The sequence below is a fragment of the Pituophis catenifer genome, unplaced genomic scaffold (assembly GCF_029215685.1).
Source record: "Pituophis catenifer annectens isolate HBS135680 unplaced genomic scaffold, rPitCat1.0.hap2 SCAF_3, whole genome shotgun sequence".
Lineage (NCBI taxonomy): Eukaryota > Metazoa > Chordata > Lepidosauria > Squamata > Colubridae > Pituophis > Pituophis catenifer.
Genome location: NW_027256883.1, coordinates 88,506,794 through 88,526,063, shown reverse-complemented (window position 1 = coordinate 88,526,063; position 19,270 = coordinate 88,506,794).

Here is a 19,270-nt window from a genome sequence, read left to right as displayed (position 1 = left end):
TTGTATTTATCCTTTTTCTGGGTACAATTGAACAAATAATCAGCATCCATATGATTCCAAGCATTCTAGATCAGGACTGGATTGTATCTCACAAAAGCTTTTCTCATTGTACTTTCTAAATCAGTGGTCCCCAACTTTTTGGGCACCAGGAACCGGTTCCGTGGAGAGAGGTTTTTCTAGGGACCGGAGGAGGCATGGTTTCTGGTGCTGCCTGTATCTTATATATGGGACTTTGCTTGTTTATGCAGACCAGTTTCTGGCATGTTGCAGATCAGTGCCTGGTGATCCCTGTTCTACATTATACTTCAAGATAGAGATTTACCCTTTAACATAAATAATATGTGAAAGGGTTACAGAACTACACAGGATAATTTTAGGCAAGTTACAGTACAGTTGCAAGAAAAAGTATGTGAACCCCTTGGGATTATGTGGAGTTTTGCATGAATTGGTCATAAAATATGCTCTGAACTTCATCTAAGTCACAACAATAGAAAAACACAGTCTGCTTAAAATAATACTACACAAAAATTAGATGTTGCCATGGTTTAATTGAACATAACATGTAAACATTCACAGTGCAGGGAGGAAAAAGTATGTGAGCCCCTAGCCTAATGACTTCTCCAAGAGCTAATTGGAGCCAGGAGTGAGCCAACCTTGACTCCAATCAGTGTGATGATATTGGATGTGTTGCTGACAGCAGTTCTGCCCTTTAAAAACACACACCTGTTTTGGGTTTACTGGTTTCAAGAAGCACTGTCTGATGTGAACCATGCCTTGCAGAAAAAAGCTCTCAGAAGACCTACGATCAAGAATTGTTGACTTGCATGAAGCTGGAAAGGGTTACAAAAGTATCTCCAAAAGCCTTGATGTTCATGTGTCCACGGTAAGACAGACTGTCTACAAATAGAGAAAGTTTAGCACTGTTGCTACTCTCCCTAGGCGTGGTCGTCCTGTAAAAATGACTGCAAGAGCACAGCGCAGAATGCTTCATGAGGTAAAGAAGAATCCTAGAGTATCAGCTAAAGACCTACAGAAATCTCAGGCACATGCTAACATTTTTGTTGACACATCTACAATAAGGAAAACATTAAACAAGAATGGAGTACATGGAAGGACACCACGGAGGAAGCCATTGCTGTCCAAAAAATATATTGCAGCACGTTTGAAGTTTGCAAAAGAGCACCTGGATGTTCCACAGCACTACTGGCAAAATATACTGTGGACACATGAAACCAAAATTGAGTTGTTTGGGAAGAACACACAACACTATGTGTGGAGAAAAAAAGGCACAGCACACCAACATCAAAACCTCATTCCCACTGTAAAACATGGCGGAGGGAACATCATGGTTTGGGGCTGCTTTGCTGCCTCAGGGCCTGGACGGATTGTTGTCATTGATGGGAAAATGAATTCCAGAGTTTATCAAGACATTTTGCAGGAAAACGTACGACCATCTGTCCGCCAACTGAAGCTCCGCAGAGGATGGGTGATGCAACAGGACAATGACCCAAAGCATACAAGTAATTCAACAAAAAAATGGCTTCAACAGCACAGAATACACCTTCTGGAGTGGCCCAGTCAGAGTCCTGACCTCAACCCGATTGAAATGCTGTGGCATGACCTTAAGAGAGCGATTCACACCAGACATCCCAAGAATATTGCTACACTGAAACAGTTTTGTGAAGAGGAGTGGTCCAAAATTATTCCAGATCGTTGTGCAGGTCTGATCTGCAACTACAGGAAACATTTGGTTGAGGTTATTGCTGCCAAAGGAGGGTCAACCAGTTATTAAGTCCAAAGGTTCACATACTTTTTCCTCCCTGCACTGTGAATGTTTACATGTTATGTTCAATTAAACCATGGCAACATCTAATGTTTGTGTAGTATTATTTTAAGCAGACTGTGTTTTTCTATTGTTGTGACTTAGATGAAGTTCAGAGCACATTTTATGACCAATTCATGCAAAACTCCACGTAATCCCAAGGGGTTCACATACTTTTTCTTGCAACTGTATGTACCATTAACATAACATAGCAACAGTATTGTGGCAGAGGAAGTAGGGCAGACTGCAAAACCAATTGGCACTGGGGAGAAAACAATTTTTCCAGCTTCGCTGCTCCGTCAATCCACATGGGTATTCACTTGTTCTTAACTTGATAGACTGGGTGTTCAAATCTATTTCCGTTGGTCTGGCCACGCCCCTTGCTTCAGTCTTTCACTCAGTCTTACTGAACAGACTGGTGTGAGATTTCTCTGATTTAATCAGATATTTTTTTGGAGTAATTTCTGTTGGTCTATAATTTTTTCTTTACTTTTAAACTGATTTGTGGACTGTTTTAAGGTTCCAGTAGGGCTGCGCAACGTTTTGTGGATTGGGGATTGTTAAAAAGCTTCTCCTCAGCTGCTGGCGGTGTTCTTAGCATGTCTGGGGCTCCAGACCACTTCCATCGCCATCAATTTCTCTTTGCAGCTTGCTGGAGATTGCTTCCTGAGGCACCTCCGTGTGTTTGTTTGCCGCTGGTGTGAGGCTGGTTACCGGCTTGCCGAATCAATCAGCTCCGCCCCGCAGCCCTATCATTCTGAGCGGCTTTGGAGTCACTGCCTGAATAATCAGGTCACACTCCACTTCAGGAACTGGCTTCGCGGCACTGAGAGGGCAATTGAAGCCTTCACGCCAAATTTCTAGCCTCCTTGTTGAGCCGCAGTGGCGCTGAGGAGCGGTTTCAGCTCGCACCCGCTATTTTTGAATCTGACAGCTCAACTGTCAGTCGCGGCAGCTGCATTGTAAAAGCACTAATTGACAAGCCTTATTTGCTGTCCACAGGCTCAGGTACTGAACTAAAGCCGAGTCTGGCGAAGCAAAGTGCTGTGAGGGCTCTGTCCCCACTGTGCTGGGTTCCTGTACCTGTCATTCCTCTTGCTATCAATTCTGACTGGTGTGGTTGAGTTCTTGAAAGAAACAACCCTTTAGTAAGGCCGATGACGTCCACCATCGGAGAGACCGACGGACTTGAGATGGTATCTGCACTTTTGAGAGGGAAGTGCTGGTTCCCCGTCTCTGGAATGGTAACAGGAACCATTGTAAGGGACGAGAATGGTGACGGGCCCATGGCACAATCGATAGAGTAGAGATCATATTCCCCAACAACTGGGAGAGGATCAGTAGCAGGAGTAATCTTTGTGATAAGATCGATGACACCATCTCCTTTATACTGTGTTGTTGCTCTGGCGAAAGAAATACTTGGCCCCTGACCGAATCTATCACCACTCCAAGGTGGACTATTCGAGTGGTTGGCTGCAGGTGGCTCTTCTTTAGATTGATTGTGAAACCATGTTGGAAGGTATGAATCACCATGTTGGCATCCTTCACTGCCTGCGATGGACTGGACGACAGAATCAAAATGTCATCCAGATAGCAAAGAATTCGGATTGGGACAAGGTGGACAGATGCTGCTACTGCTGCAATCAATTTCGTGAATGTCCTTGGTGCCGACGATAGACCGAACGGCATGGCCCTGTATTGGTAGTGGTGGTTTGCATACGCAAAGTGCAGAAACTTCCGATGTCCTGGGTGAATTGGGACATGTAAATACGCCTCCTTTAAATCCACCGACTGTAGCAGATCGCCCTGTCGAACTGATGCCAGAATTGATTTGAGTGATTGCATCCTGAATTGCCTGTACAATATAAATTGATTTAATGGTTTGAGATTTAATATCCCTCTCCAATCCCCCGAGCTTTTCGGAACCAGAAAGAGGATGGATAAAACCCCCTCCCCTCCTTGGTCCTTGGCACTGGCTCAATAGCTTTGATGTGTAAAAGATGCCGAATCTCGTCCTCCATGAGTTGTTTCTTTACTTGGAGACGAGGAACCGGGCATTGAATATATCTGTTTGGGGGCTTGGAGAGGAATTCCAGAGTTAGTCCGAACTGTACTGTTCGTCGAATCCAAGCATCCACTGATTCAGAGTCCCATTGGCGGTAGAAGTGTTGTAGACGGCCACTAATTGGGGGGGGTGGCTGGGGGTCATTTTCCACGACGGAATGCCCTTTGTCCAGTACCACGAAAGAATCTCTTGGACTGGGCCTGGCATCTGCCCCGATCCTTGAATGTTGCACGGTCAGAGTGCTGGTAAAATCCCTGGGGATAAGATCTTTGGTAATAGGACCCAGTGGGTCTAGAATCATAACACCGATAGCCTCCCACTGGCCAGTACGCTCCCACAGAGAGGGAGTCCTCAGGGTGCCGTCGGCCAGACAATGTCGGCTGGCAACCCCCAGGGGGAGGGCCTTCTCTGTGGCAGCACCTGTCCTCTGGAACGACCTGCCCCCGGAGATACGTAGGATCCCAGATCTCCGTGCTTTTCGCCATGTCCTTAAAACTTTTTTATTTCATCAAGTCGGGCTGGCTTAACCCCCTCCCCCCCTTAGATATTTTTAATTGTTAATTGATTTTAGTTGGGGTGTTTAAATTTATTGGGCCAAAATTTGTTTAATTCTTTTTTTAAAAAAAATTAAATTTTGTAAGTGATGTTTTTATTCTTGGCTGTTCACCACCCTGAGTCCAGTGGGAGAAGGGCGGTATAAAAATATAATATAATAAAATAAAATAAATAATAACAAAAGGGCTGACGGTAAGAGTAGGGTGCTGACCTGTGATCTGGTCTCCGCTGAGAGGAAGAAAGTACTTTTTGTTTATCACGTCCTTCCACTAAAGCTGGATCTAAAGCTTCTCCAAAAAGGTGTGACCCCTTATACGGAGCAGACGCAAGTTTCCATTTTGACTTGTTATCAGCTTTTCAGTGACAAAGCCACAAAAGTCTACGCATGGTTAGAGCTGAAGTTAATGCCCTGGAAGCAAACTTCACTGCATCCAATGATGCGTCTGCCGAATATTCAGTGGCAGCCACCACCTTATTAATATCTTGATGTAAACGTGCTGCCTCTGGTGGTATGCGGCTGTGCAATTGTCTGAGCCAAATAAGTGATGCTCTATTAAAAAACGAGGCAGAAGAGGCTGCCCGAATGACCCAAGCAGCCGCCTGGTGGGCTTTTCTGAGAGACAACTCTGACTTCTGATCCTCCATCCTAAGACCCTCCAATGATGTCGTTAGACAAAATAGCAGAGGAGGTAACTGTCATTGGCCAGTTGGTCTGCCTGGAGCTCCTTAAAAAGGCGAGCTCTGGCAGCCCAGCCGGCAGATCGCAGATGTCAGTCTCTGCTTTTGCTGCTTTGGCTGCCGGGAACCGGGAGGGGGGAGAGCTAGGGAGCTTGGGGGGGAAGCGTGCTGGAGGAAGGGCGTGGCTTCGGAAGAAACAAAACTGAATCCTTGGAGTGGCTTTCGGGTAACCGTCGTGGCATTCCTGATTGATGACGCTGCCAGATGTGCTTCCACCTGACCCTGGAAGACCTTTGGATTGGATGATTTACGATGGACAGTGGGAGGGGATGCTTTCTATATGCACTTTTCGCGCCTATTGCTTTAATTTCAGCTTAGCCATGGTTGCGTTCACTTCATTTCTAGTAAAAGTACCTGTCTCTATAAATGATGGAGTCTGGGTCATTCTTTCCTGGATTTTGAAGGAAGCACACCTGACATTAAGCTGAAATGCATCTCCAGCCATCCCGGATAACCACCGAGGGGGCTGACAACAAATTATGTCGGACCAGGAGAGTGAAGAAGACCAGATGAGAGCATCTGGTTCTATGATAACTACACTTCAAGCAGAGAAAGAGGCTGCAGAATGGATGGAAAAACTCCGACTGAGAGAGGAGCCTGAGGAAGCTAGATGGTCGAGAGGAGTAGGAAGATTGCCGGACCTGGGAAGGACCCCCCCAGGGAGTAACCAGCTCCAGACCCCGCAAGAGAGAGGCAGTGTGGCTGCAAGAGCAAAAGGAAAGCCTCATGATGACGCAGGCTTTACAACTCCTCCATGATGTTGAAGAAAGCCGAAAAAGCCGTGACTCTTATGGGTTCCCTGTGGAGAAGGGAGGAGACTGCCCTGGGGGGGATCCAGAAGAGTCAGCCTGTGGGGTAGAAGAAGAGGAAGCTGGGGAAGGAACATCTCAGGCTTTGGGAGCTCAAGTGGTCACATGTTGCTGGAAATAAAAAGGTGCTAAATTCACTAATGACTCTCGCCTGTTGCCTTGCACTGATCTAACACTGGCGATGAAGGACAAAAGGGACCTGAGAACCTCCTCGTGAACCATGCAGCTGTCTTGAAACAAGGACCTCTGACCACCTGCATGAATGGCATTGCAAGTATCGCCAGCCCCAGCGATCTTTGACCTGCAGACAGAAGACTGGCACACATACATGGGCCATTTCAGAATGTTCCTGGGGGCCAACGATAACCAGGACAAGCCAGACAACAGGAAGTGAGCGTTATTCCTGACCTACTGCAGCACCAAGATCTACAAAATGGCACAGACGCTGATCGCCCCAGCAGATGTGGTGACTGTCGCCTGGGCTACCCTGCAATGTGCCCTGGAAGACCACTATGCACCATCCGCTGCCCCCATGGTCAGCCAAAATGAGTTTTCCCACCGGCGCCAACAAGAGGGAGAAACCATCAATGATTTTGTGGCCAGCCTCCGGGAGATCACTACCAGATGCGAGTTCATAAATCCCAAAGAAATGATGAAGGACCGGATCATCCTGGGGATGAGGGACCTCATTCATGGACGTTGTTGAGGAGGCCTGGGCTGCAGAATCATCAGACAACTCAGCGGCAAACATAAGGAAGACCAGTGGGGTACACCACACATACCGGGAGCCCGACTGGTCAACCGAAGTCCCTAAATGGCTTAGGGCCCGGCTATTTGCGAGACCACCTTCTGCCACTGATAACCTCCCACCGGCCAATTCGGTCCCACAGAGAGGGCCTCCTTAGGGTGCCGTCGGTCAAGCAATGCCGACTGACGACCCCCAGGGGGAGGGCCTTCTCTGTGGGGGCACCCGCCCTCTGGAACAAGCTATCCCCAGGAATACGACTAATCCCGGACCTCCGTACCTTCCGTCGAGCTTTGAAGACCTTCCTATTCCAGCAAGCTGGGCTGGCTTAAAATTTTTAAAGGGTTTTTTAAGGGTAATGGGTTTTTAAATATTTCGGGAAGCCAATTGGATTTAATTCTGTTTTAAATTATTTTAAATTTTGTATTGTATGTATTTTAATTTGGCTGTGCACCGCCCTGAGTCCTTCGGGAGAAGGGCGGTATACAAATTTAAATAATAAATAATAATAATAAATAAATACGATGATGACTGGGATGACACAGACGACACCATCCATCGTGTGTATCCAGAAAAGTGGCAGAACCCCAGGGACGTGGAGAGCAGGCAGCCACGTTGCCTGGGCTGCATGAGTTTCCACACAAGGGCGGCTTGCTGTTTCCGGGATGCAATATGCCACCAAAGTCAAAGAAAGGGCCACATTGCCAAAGCCTGCAAAGCAACCCAACCCATTCTCTTTCAGCCAAAGCCTATAGCCCCATCAGGAAGACCAGAGAACCCTAGTGCCGGCCAACAACGGAACAGACGAAGAGAGGACCAATACCAAGCTCCCTGAGAAATCCATCACACAACCGTGGGACACACAGATGCATATGAGCAGGAGAAATACCACGCAGTCATGACCATTGAAGGGGAACCATGCAAAATGGAGCTGGACACAGGGTCGTATTTTACAATAGTATCCTGGCAAACAATCAAGAAGTTGAACCCAGCCGCAAGCAGGAAGTTCCTGAAGCTGCCAAATGTCCGTCTGAATGACTATCAAGGGAACTGGATGGAGGTACTAGGCAGAATGGAGGTCAAAGTAACGTTCCACGAGTTCCAGGGCCGGCTGCCGCTCACAGTCGTTGGCAGCCACTGGCCATCATTGCTCGGAGTAGAATGGTTTAAACCCCTGGGCCTGGACATCACCGGACTGCACAGCGTAACCACCCACGAACTGGACCAGCTGTTGGCAGAGTTCACGGACGTCTTCGACGAGGGCCTAGGTAAATATACGGGGAAACCCATTTCATTTAACCTAGACCCCCATGTAACCCCCATCAGGCTCAAACCCCGTTGGGTACCATTTGCTTTGCGGCCCAAGGTCGAGGAACAATTAGACAAGCTCATTGCCCAGGGAATCCTCGTGCCAACCGACCACACGGTGTGGGAGACTCCCATAGTCACCTCCGTGAAGCCAGATGGGCCCGTCCGCATCTGCACGGATTACAAGTGTACACTGAACAAGGCCCTCCAGCAGAGTGCATACCCAGTGCCCATGGGGCAAAATCTATTGCCTTCCCTAGGAAGCAGGAAGATATTCGCCAAGCTGGACCTTGCCCAGGCCTATCAGCAGCTGCCCGTAGACGAAGCCACCGCTAAAGCACAAACCATAGAGACTCACAGGGGGGCATTTAAATGTACCAGGTTGCAGTTTGGGGTCAGCGTAGCCCCAGGACTTTTCCAGTGCCTAATGGAGCGGCTACTGCACAGGATCCCAGGGGTGGTGCCATACTTTGATGACGTTTTTATATCGGGGGAGTCAATAGGCCAGTTGATGGAACACATGTGCGAAACCTTGGGGAGGTTCCAGAAAAAAGGACTCAAAGTGAACCCTAATAAATGCAAAATTGGCTTAAGACAGGTAGAGTTCCGTGGCTACCTAAAAGATGAATCGGGCATTCACCTGACCGACAGCAAGATGAAAGCCATTAAGAATGCCCCCACCCCGAAGAATAAGGCAGAACGGCAAGCCTTCTTGGGACTGTTAAACTTGTACAGCACATTTTTACAACAGAAGGCCACCATTGCTGAACCGCTCCACAAACTCCTGGGGACGATGACACCGTGGACCTGGGGACGGAGGGAAGACCAAGCTTTTGCAGCAGTGAAAGATCTCTTCTCATCCGACAGCGTCCTGTTCCAATATAACCACACGTTGCCGGTTCGAATCACCTGTGACGCCTCCCTTTTCGGAGTTGGGGCGGTCCTCAGCCATCGCCTACCAGACGGAACGGAAGTACCGATAGCATACTACCCCAAGATCCTGTCATCGGCTGAGCACAACTACAGTCAAATTGATAAGGAGAACTTGGCTGTGGTGGCAGGGATCAAGCGGTTCCACGAGTATGTATACAGTAGGCATTTCGAGATTGTAACCAACCATAAGCCCCTATTAGGACCCCTCACCGGTAACCAACAAACCCCGCCATACATGTCCCCGAGGATGACCAGATGGACTATTTTCCTCATGGCGTATGACTATGAACTGATCCACCGCCCCGGTAAAGACATCAGCTATGCCGACGCTCTCAGCCGCTGCCCGCTGCCAGAATTGGTGGAAGACCCCGCACCCACCGCCCAAGTGCTGTTGATCAACATCGACCCAGCCAGCCCAGTGACCGCCAGAGACATCACTGAACACACCCAAAAAGACAAAACGTTAAGAAAGGTTCTGAACTGGGTGTTGAGGGGGTGGCCACAAGAGAACCTGGGGGAGGAGTTCAAGAGTTACCACAGCAAGCAAACTGAACTGTCAACCATTAAGGGCTGTTTGCTGTGGGGAGAAAGGGTCGTCGTTCCCCAAAAGCTTCAGAGGGGTGCCATGGACGCCCTGCACATGGGCCACTCTGGGATTGTGAGGATGAAGGTGTTAGTCTGGAGCTACATCTGGTGGCCTCAGATGGACAAGGACATTACCGAGTGGGTGGCCACCTGCAAACCCTGCCAGGGGATGCGACCAGCGCCACCATGGGCACCTACTCATGAATGGGAAGCAGCCAAGTAGAAGGACAGATGTTCCTGATTGTTGTGGGCGCATACTTCAAGTGGCTATAAGTGATCATCATACAGACAACCACGACAGAAGCCACCATCCGAGCACTCCAACAGCTGTTCGCCACCCATGGTCTACCCAACGTCCTGGTTTCCAATAATGGCCCACAACTGACAGCCAAGACCATGGAGGCATTCCTCACAGAGCAAGGGATCCGGCATGTACTCATCTCTCCTTTCCACCCAGCAAGTAAAGGGCAGGTCGAGCGAATGGTGAGACTAACCAAGGAAACCCTCACCCGAATGGGCCCAGGGAATTGGCAGGAAAAAGTCGACCAGTTCCTCCTCACTCAACACATCACCCCCCATGTGACCACCAACAAGAGCCCAGTGGAGTTGCTGATGGGAAGAAGACTGAGGTTGCAACTTGACCGATACCACCCGGACTACCTTCCTGAGGCCCCCCCTGGACTCCGCATGGCCCACATGGGCATTCAACGTACAGGACCGGGTATTGGCACACAACTATGCGGGGTACCCGACCTGGCTGGCAGACCGAGTCGTGGCTGTCATTGGCCCCAAGTCATACCGCATTGAGCTGGAGGACGGGCGGATCTGGAGGAGGCATATCAACCAACTCAGACACTGCCTGGGGGACACCGAGCTGCGGAACCAGGGTGATTGGACCGCGACCGGAGGGCCAGAGCAACAATCGCAGAACCTCAGGTCTCCGCCCCGAGGAGCACGCTCAACCGCCGGCCGGGAAGCAGACGAGCAGGAACCAGGCCCAACAGGGGGACTACTTGCCAACCAGAGCCGCAACCATTCTTCGGGGATAGAGGGTGTCCAGCGGGAAGCGACGGTCTTGGAAGCCGAAGGAACCAGGCTGGAACTTGACTTGTGGGCTGAGGAACTCCAGAAGGTTCCTTCCCAGGCAGCCGGAAGAACACCTGACTCGACCGCTGCAGCCAGGATCCTGGGGACAAGTGAACTGCAGAGGTCCAGTAGGAAGCCGGCGCTCCCCGCCTACCTAGAGGACTACGTCACATACGTAGGCAGGGGATTGGACACTGTTCATTTTAGGAGGGAAGGGGTGTTATGTACTGATTGGCTAGAATCTACATAAGTTTTCATGCTCGCCACGGATTGGCTAGAATCTGCATAAGGTTTCATGCTCACTGCTGATTGGCTGTCTGGACTGTGGGAGATTTAACCTGCTGTCATTGGCCGGCTGGTCTGCATGGAGCTCCTTAAAAAGGCGAGCTCCGGCAGCCCAGCCAGCAGAATGCAGTCACATGTTGCTGGAAATAAAAAGGTGCTGAATTCACTAACGACTCTCGCCTGTTGCCTTGCACCGATCTAACAGTGTGCATGTTGATTGCCAGTGGAAGGGAAATGGCTTAAAGCCAGGAATCCCATGAGGTTTGGCTAAGCTATTCCACCCTGATTTAGCTGTTAGAAGACAGGGTTAATTCTGTAAGAACACAGAAGCTTTGCAAGTAAATTTCCAACAAATAATTACAATTCTATAATATATGATTAGCTTAGTCTGGTGTACAGCCAGGATCTTTTTGACAACATGCCCAAGAGCCTACTATGCATAGGAAGAAATCCAGGAAAAATATAAGCAGATTAACTCTTTCATCTCCATTTTCTCTTGTTGCTAGATGACAATGCCCGGGACAAAGCTAAGATATTTTTGCTGATTTTTTTTGTTCAGAATTGGCAGCATCAACATCTCTCTCACACACACAAACACCCCCCCCCCCAATGTATTGATTTAAGTTTGCTTGGTATGTGAGAAGTGGGAATAAGGAGTAGCATTGTTATGCCAAAGGACAGCCATTCTTTTGCATTTCTGAGAAGCTAAGAGTAATCATATTGTGCCCAAGGATCTTTTTTATAAGCTGTCTGCCCAAAACATTGGTGAAGCAGTTTGTGGGGAGAGTCTCAAGGAAAAAGTTGCAATGTGTTGGAGGCATTTATGTGTAGGGGGATAAAAGAGTCCAAAATGACAAAATGACATCCACACCCATGTAATCAAAGCCTCCCTTTTTATGGGTATGTAAAACATGCCCCTACTGATGGCATCCTTTTGACATTTTTGATCCACCCATCCTGCTATAGATATACTTATTTTGTGCTTTTGATTGAGTGTCGAATACGGCATGGCCTAATTTTTTCACTGCCATGACAAGTGGGACACTGCTATTACAGTTATGTCTGATAATTGCAACAATTCAGAGCAGTTAAATGTAAGTATCTCCTAAGGTGGCAATCAGGAATGGAATGGAAGGTAATCCCCCCTTGTCTATAAATCAAAGCCATTCAGTCTTGCCAGGATTCAGCTAAAATTTTGTGGCTCCCCATCCAGACTCTCAGCCTCCAGGCACTGGGATAAGATAGCCATGACATCTCTTAATTTGCCAGGGGTAGAGAAATACAATTGGGTATCATCAGCATACTAATAATACTTCATCCTATGATGACAGATGAGTTCACCCAATGGCCTCGTGTACAGTAGATGTTAAAAAGGAGAGGAGAAAACATGGAATTCTAGCATCCTATCATGGAAGCCATGAAGTTCTAAGCCACCTCAGGCCCCATTCCCAGGAAAAGTAGATTAAAGCCCCCCACCCCACCCCAAATCTGAGCACTGACAGTCTGGAGATGATGTCAAGGAGCTGAGAAAAGGCATTTGCAATGCAACAGAGAGGTTGGTACAACAGCAGCAATTCCAGTTGATCCATAGAAACAATTCTCTTAACCAGAGATCTGTGGAACAGGAGCCCTGATTAAGATATTCTCTTATAAGAATCTCCACCCCTGCCCTAGAGTTTTAGTTGACACTACACTTGAAACCCAGCTGGGTAGATTTCAGAAAGGGCAACTTCAGGACCCAGCTACAATAGGTCTTGGTGATACAAGCCAGATTACAGATGACAGGAGCCTTACTACAGGCTGACCTGGCATTTAATAACAGCAACTGGAAGCTGTAGTCACTGAAAGTCCATTGACGGGCATCGGGGCTGAGATCAAGAAACTGGAACATGGATCATTACAAGACAATAATTCCATGGTCCACGAGAGTACTCTGCTCTTTATCTCCTGCCATATTTCCCCATACCTGTCACCATTGTAATGCTTGCGGTATGTAGCACATTGGAAGTGTTACTTCTGACAACATACAAACACAAACCCAGGGATAAACAGTGTCAGATTAAAGCATCTTATTTCAATATTATCTGCATCCATGCAATATTAAATGCATCTCCCATCTTCATGATTTCCATCTTCCTAAATTAACTTTCAGCTTCAGATTTTGCTCTGGCTATACTGAGCCTTCTTCAATTACAAGAATTAGTCTCTGAATTATTTAGAGAAGACTTCCTTCCATTTGCAATATACAATTAAAACTAATGGTTAGGTTGCTGGCAGTCTTGGTGCTTTTGCTTATTTGCATGTAGAGATTTTGTGTTTTTTTATTAATTGGAGGCGAAACATTTCTCAAGTGGTGAAATATAAAATAAAAAACTTGGCAACAGTGTTAAGAGTTCTGAATGAAACAAAGTGGAAACTTAAACTGATCATCTTTTTATTTAAGACCTGAAAGAGCCAGGTTTTAACACCCACCTGGAAACAGAGATACCAATTGGGAGTTGGGTATTTGCCAAATATACAGCCGTTACCAAAATGGCTGTTTTTCTTACTCTCAAAGAGATGAAGCTTACAATGTTGTGAATTAGCAATATCATAGCTTAAATAACAATGTCATAGCTTTTTGAAGGTCTCAACCCAGTTCTTGTGAGGGCAGGTAGGGTTTGTTTTGCAGAAATAATAATAATAATAATAATAATAATAATAATAATAATAATAATAATAATAATAATAATAATAATTTTTATTAAAAAAAATCAAATTGTGGTTGATTTTGTAGCAGGGTGAAAGAAGTGAATGAGCAGAAAACAGCTTGCAGAAAACCTAGAGCCTGTTTCCTTAAAAAAGAACAGATGCTCAGAATCACAAGAATCTCCTTTTCTGAATTGTTTGTGAAAAACCCTGCTGTGTGTAGAAGCAAACCCATTAGCTCGTATCATACAACACAGCAGAACTTAGTATTCTTTTCGTTTATGCCTCCAGTGGCTTGTGCAAGTGAGTCATCTCCAATCACACTGCATTGTACCTTTGAGCTTTCAAGTGACTGGAGGCCAAAGACCTGAGGTGTTCCACTCATTTCATCAAACTTTTATGGGTGCATCATAACAGACCTGTTGTTCAGAAAAGCAAGTGCTGTATCAAAGGCAAATGCCACCAAGCTAGCCTCTCTGCCTTTTCTTTCTCTTCTCTTGTGTTTGAAATTCAAAGCAAAATCATATAAAATCGATGTTTTGAATACTTCTATGAGGCTCAGCCAATATGAGTTTGCTGCCTTGTCTCAAAGTATAATCAATTTCATTTTCTTTTTTGATTGTCCCATAGAACAACTTGTGTTTTTAAAAATACCGGTAAGCAATTAATTATTACAATAAAACATGCAAATACACACAAGACTGAAATGTAAAATTTAAAACAAAGGCAAGTATTTAGCTATTTATAGAACAGATCAGATCTGCCAAATATCATAGTAGTTCTATTTATTTATTAAGTGTTTTTTCTCTTGTTCTCCTCTTCCACAATCTCTTAGTCCACAATAACTTCCCAGAGAATTTCCTATTGAAGTAGTACAACGAGTTACTGTACATTTACTTATTAAATTTGTATGCTGCCTATCTCTGAATGATTCTGGCAGCTCACATGTAAATCATTTTAAAAATGCAATAAGAAACAAAAATAAAAGCAAAGATGACCGAGACTGGATCAAACCAGAAAAAGGAAACAGACACATACAACCCAAGAGGATTTAATTCATCCTAGTTAAAGGCTTAGAAGAAGAGTCAAGTCTTAACAACTCTTCTAAACAGCAGATTGAGGGTCATGTGAATCTCTGGGTGGGGGGGATTTCATTCCAAATGGGTGGGGGGGTATTGGTATAAAAAAAGGCACATTTCTAGAGTCTTGATAGTTTCCATTGTTCAGTCGAAGGAACCTGGGTTGCCACCCCTGCAAGATCAAATCAGTCAGGAAGATACTATTGGAAACAGGTGGTCCTTCAAGTGTGCCACACAGGGTTTTATATATAACAAACAGCACCTTGAATCACATCTGAAAGCAAATGAGCAACCAGTGGAGCTCACAAAGGCAAGATGTTACACGGGGATACTGAGGTACTGAGAGAAGTTCCCTGAGGATGGGCTCCAGCATGAGTCCAAAAACCTGGAAGACTGAACCTCCCAGTGACCAACTCAGATTGGATCTTGCATACTGAGGTATGCCCATCTCTAGCTGTGCATGGCATTCTAGAACAGTTGAAGCTTCTGAATGACTTTAAAGGGCAACTTTACCAGATGTCACTTCCACCTGGTAAAGGGTACCAGATGTGAGTGACTGTCTGAAGGTCCTCCCAAAGAAGGAAAGAGTGTGCCTGGTGAACCAGATGAAGCTGTGCAAGGCCTTCCTGGCCACAGTTGCTACCTGTTCCTTTGGCAGGAGCTGTGAGTTCAGAAAAAACCGCAGATTGCACACCACTCTTCTTAATAATATAACCTTATTAAATTTATTAAAGTATAAAATGAAAATAAAAATAGTAGGGTAAGGAGAAAGGGGAAAAGAGAGAAGTATAGGGTGAAGGGGAAAATGCATTAACTTCTGATTCTTCAGCACAGTAGAATGAATGTAACGTTACAGCCTCAATTTTTTACATTGCATACTCAGTATATTCTACTCATTTCTATAATTACTTGTCTAATCAGTAAATTCCAAAGTCAGTTTCATTTTCTTTTCCTATTCCAAGCACAAAACCCAGAAATGGTTTCCAGATAGAAACAAAGTTACATGTACTCTTCTCTTTGATTAAATCAGTTAATTTGGCCATCTCATGATGACGTAGTGACGACGCGAGTTTGACACCCCTGATGTACATTATTCTCTGGCGCGCTGCTTGGAAGAATCCAAGAGCGTGGGTAATATCCCTCAGGTAGCCTGAAAACACTGAGTGCATATCACTTTAAATTAACTGTTGACTCCTCCCCTAGGGACTGGCTGAGGCTCAGTTCCTTTCACTCAGTGCAGCCTGAACCAGTGCTTTTTGACATCTCTCCCTACATTGCAATCCTTATGTACATTTTATTATTTTAATTTATTGTTTTTTTCCTGTCTTCATTACTGTAAGTTTTTGAATTATTGCTTCAAGCCTCCTAGATCGAAGGGCAACGGCGTTCTGAAGGTGCGAACCTTCAGACGCCCCTCCTGGGCCTATATCTGCCGCAGGGCTCTGCATCCCACCTTGCCATCCCTGCGAGCCCACTGTGTGCCCTTTATTCTGCCCTCGCCGCTGAGCTCTGCCTCCATACGGCATCTTTGCGTGCTATAGTCACTGGGCGATCGGGAGGCCCTCTTTATCTTGCCGCGGCCCTTTTCTCCTGCCGCCCACGCACCCCAGCTTCGCCGAATTACAAGCGGCTTGGACGGCAACAAAGAGGCGTTGGGAGCGCTCGTTAGCGCTCGCATGCTGCTGGGGTCGGTTTCGCGGCCTGATCCATCGGCCGCCATCGCACGCCCACCATAAAGAGCCGTTGGGTGTGCTCGTCAGCGCAGGCTCACAGCAGACTGTCCTGCGGCCCGATCCTTCGGCCGCCATAGCGCTCCGGCTCTGCCTGCTCCCGAACACCTTGCAGGCCCATTTGGAGGCGTTTGGAGCGCTCCTTAGCGCTCGCGCGCAGCTGGCCATCTCCTTCGACTGCGGGGGCACTTCAGCAGCCCGGCGGCCCTTCATCATCATTTCGGAGAGGCCTCCTTGCTGCGAATCAGGAGGCGACGCCCGTAGGATGCTATTTCCCGCGCAGCCGCCATTTTGTGTTTGCCGCCATTTTGACAGCATCAGAGCCAGGCCTCAGGGACATTCCTGAACCTTTGGAACATTACTGCCCCGCCCGGGTGGTTCTCTGCCCTTAAAGGTTCTTCCCTGCTGGGGTGTGTGTGCTCCATCTAACCCCCCCCCCCAAAAAAAAAAAAAAGAGAGAGAGACGAGAGGCCAAATTTCAATTCCCATGGCGGATCCAGACCTTTCTTCCGACATGGAACAAGACCAATCTCCACCTCGTCCCAAGGAATCTAACCGCTCGTCGGGGAAGGCTTCAAAGAAGACTTCAAAGAAGTCATCACGCCCGTCCAAGTCTGCCTCCTCAAAAGGCCACAAATCATCCTCGGCTGAGGATAAGGCCGCTAAGCGTCGCCATGATGCTCTTGAGCGTCAATTTCAAATGGCTCAACGCAAGGCCCCCACTCCCGTACTACCTGCCAGCTGTCCGGGGGGAGAATCTACTTCCTCTTCTCTCGTTGGCCCCTTGCCTCATCCAGACCTTTCTCAGGGACTACCACCAGGGGCCGAACCTGCTACTCAAGGATTCGTCTATCCCCATCAGGTTGAACCGCCTGTGCTCCCTTCGACTTCCACGGCAGTTTACCAGCCTTCACATCCTGGACGGGCACCTGAGGCTACGTTCACCCCCACCCCGGCAGGCCTCCGCCCGCCAGAGGGTCCCTCTCCTTCTTATTACGACATTCAAGCGATGATTACAGCCACTGTGTCTCGAATGATGGTGGGTGGCCTACCTCAGGCCCCTTACCCTCAAGGGGTTTCACAATCATACCTTCTGGAACCTCCCAGACCAGCAGCTCATTGCCCTGATGTTCAACTAGGGGACTACTCACTACAGGAGTCCGACCACAGTGACGACTCTCAATTTGACGGTGATGAGGCGGGTACCATGGAACTTTTGGAAGATGAGGAGGAGCCACCTGAGAAGCCCTCGTCTACGGGTCTCTTTCGGCCCTCCCTCTTCAAGGCACTTCTCCGCAAGGCCATTGCTACTACGCAGCTGGCATCTTCCAAGTCCTTGCCTGACCCGGAGAAGACTTCTAATCCTCATGACGCTCTTTTCGCCATTCCTCAACCTGACCAGGAATTCATTCCCTGCCCACAACTGTTTTCTGAAACCGTCCAACGGCCCTGGGCCCAGCCGGGAGCGCTTGCAGCACCCAACGGCATTGACAAAAAGCTGTTCTGTTCAGCGCCCAGCTTGCAAGATTTACTTGAGCTACCATCCATAGACCCCCCCATCGCAGCCTTGACTTCCTCTGCAGTCTTATCCAACGACATCGCGGACGGCCTGCGTTCTGAGGACAGGAGAGCCAAACTGGTCTTCCGCAAGGCCCATCAAACTGCGGCTTGGGCCATACGCGCTGCCACCTCGGCCTCCTTCAATCGAGCCTCCCTGATCTGGCTCCGCCAGCTTCAGGAACGTCTCCCGCCTGATGATCGCTGCCTCCACCAGGACGTAAATAAGTTGGTGGCAGCCACAGAATATTCCGCGGATGCGGCTCTTGCAGCGACCAGGTTTGCCTCGCGATCTCTGGCATCGACTGTTACCTCCCGCCGCCTCCTGTGGCTCCGACATTGGCGTGCGGATGTAAAATCCAAATGGAAGCTTGCCTCAGCTCCATACAAGGGATCCCGGTTATTCGGGGAGGCACTCGATCCTATCCTCATAGAGGATAAGGACAAAAGGAAAATCATGCCCTCTTCCTATCGCAGAGCTGATCGACGCTACTTACCATACAATCAGCGTCCTTCCTTTCGGGCTGATCCTGGCCCCAGCACCGCTTCCACCTATCGTCCCTCCTCCTTCTCCTATGATCGTCCGTCTGACAGACAATCCTTTCGGGACCGCTCCGGACGGCAACAGCCTTCCAGACGTCCCTTTCGCGGAGGTGCCTCCCGACCTTTCCGGAGAGGAAAATGACTGCTCCGCTCCATACCCTATCGGCGGCCGCCTGCATCATTTCTTCCAACAATGGTCTCGAACTACAACGGACGAATGGGTCCTGCAAACCATTCGTCTAGGACTCACCCTGGAATTCTCCTCCTGCCCTCCTCATCGCTTTATTCGATGCCCGGTCTCCAGGAACCCCGAAAAGAGGCGTCTGATGTCCTTGGAAATACGTCACCTCTTGGACATTCACGCTATAGAGCCCGTTCCCATAGAACATCGTGGGACAGGTTTCTATTCAATATTTTTCCTGGTCCCAAAGAGCTCCGGGGGCTGGAGGGGGATCCTGGACTTAAAAGAATTGAACAAATTGATTACCTATCACAAATTCAAAATGCAGTCCCTTCATTCAATCTTAGCCGCCATCAGACAAGCTGACTACATGACTTCCATCGATCTCAAGGAGGCCTACCTCCACGTGCCGGTCAGGCCCTCACATCGCCGATTCCTGCGTTTCTCCTATGACAACCAGGACTTCCAATACAGGGCCATGCCGTTCGGTCTCTCGTCCGCCCCCAGGATATTCACGAAGATCCTTGCAGTAGTGGCAGCTTCGCTTCGTCTCATTCCCAT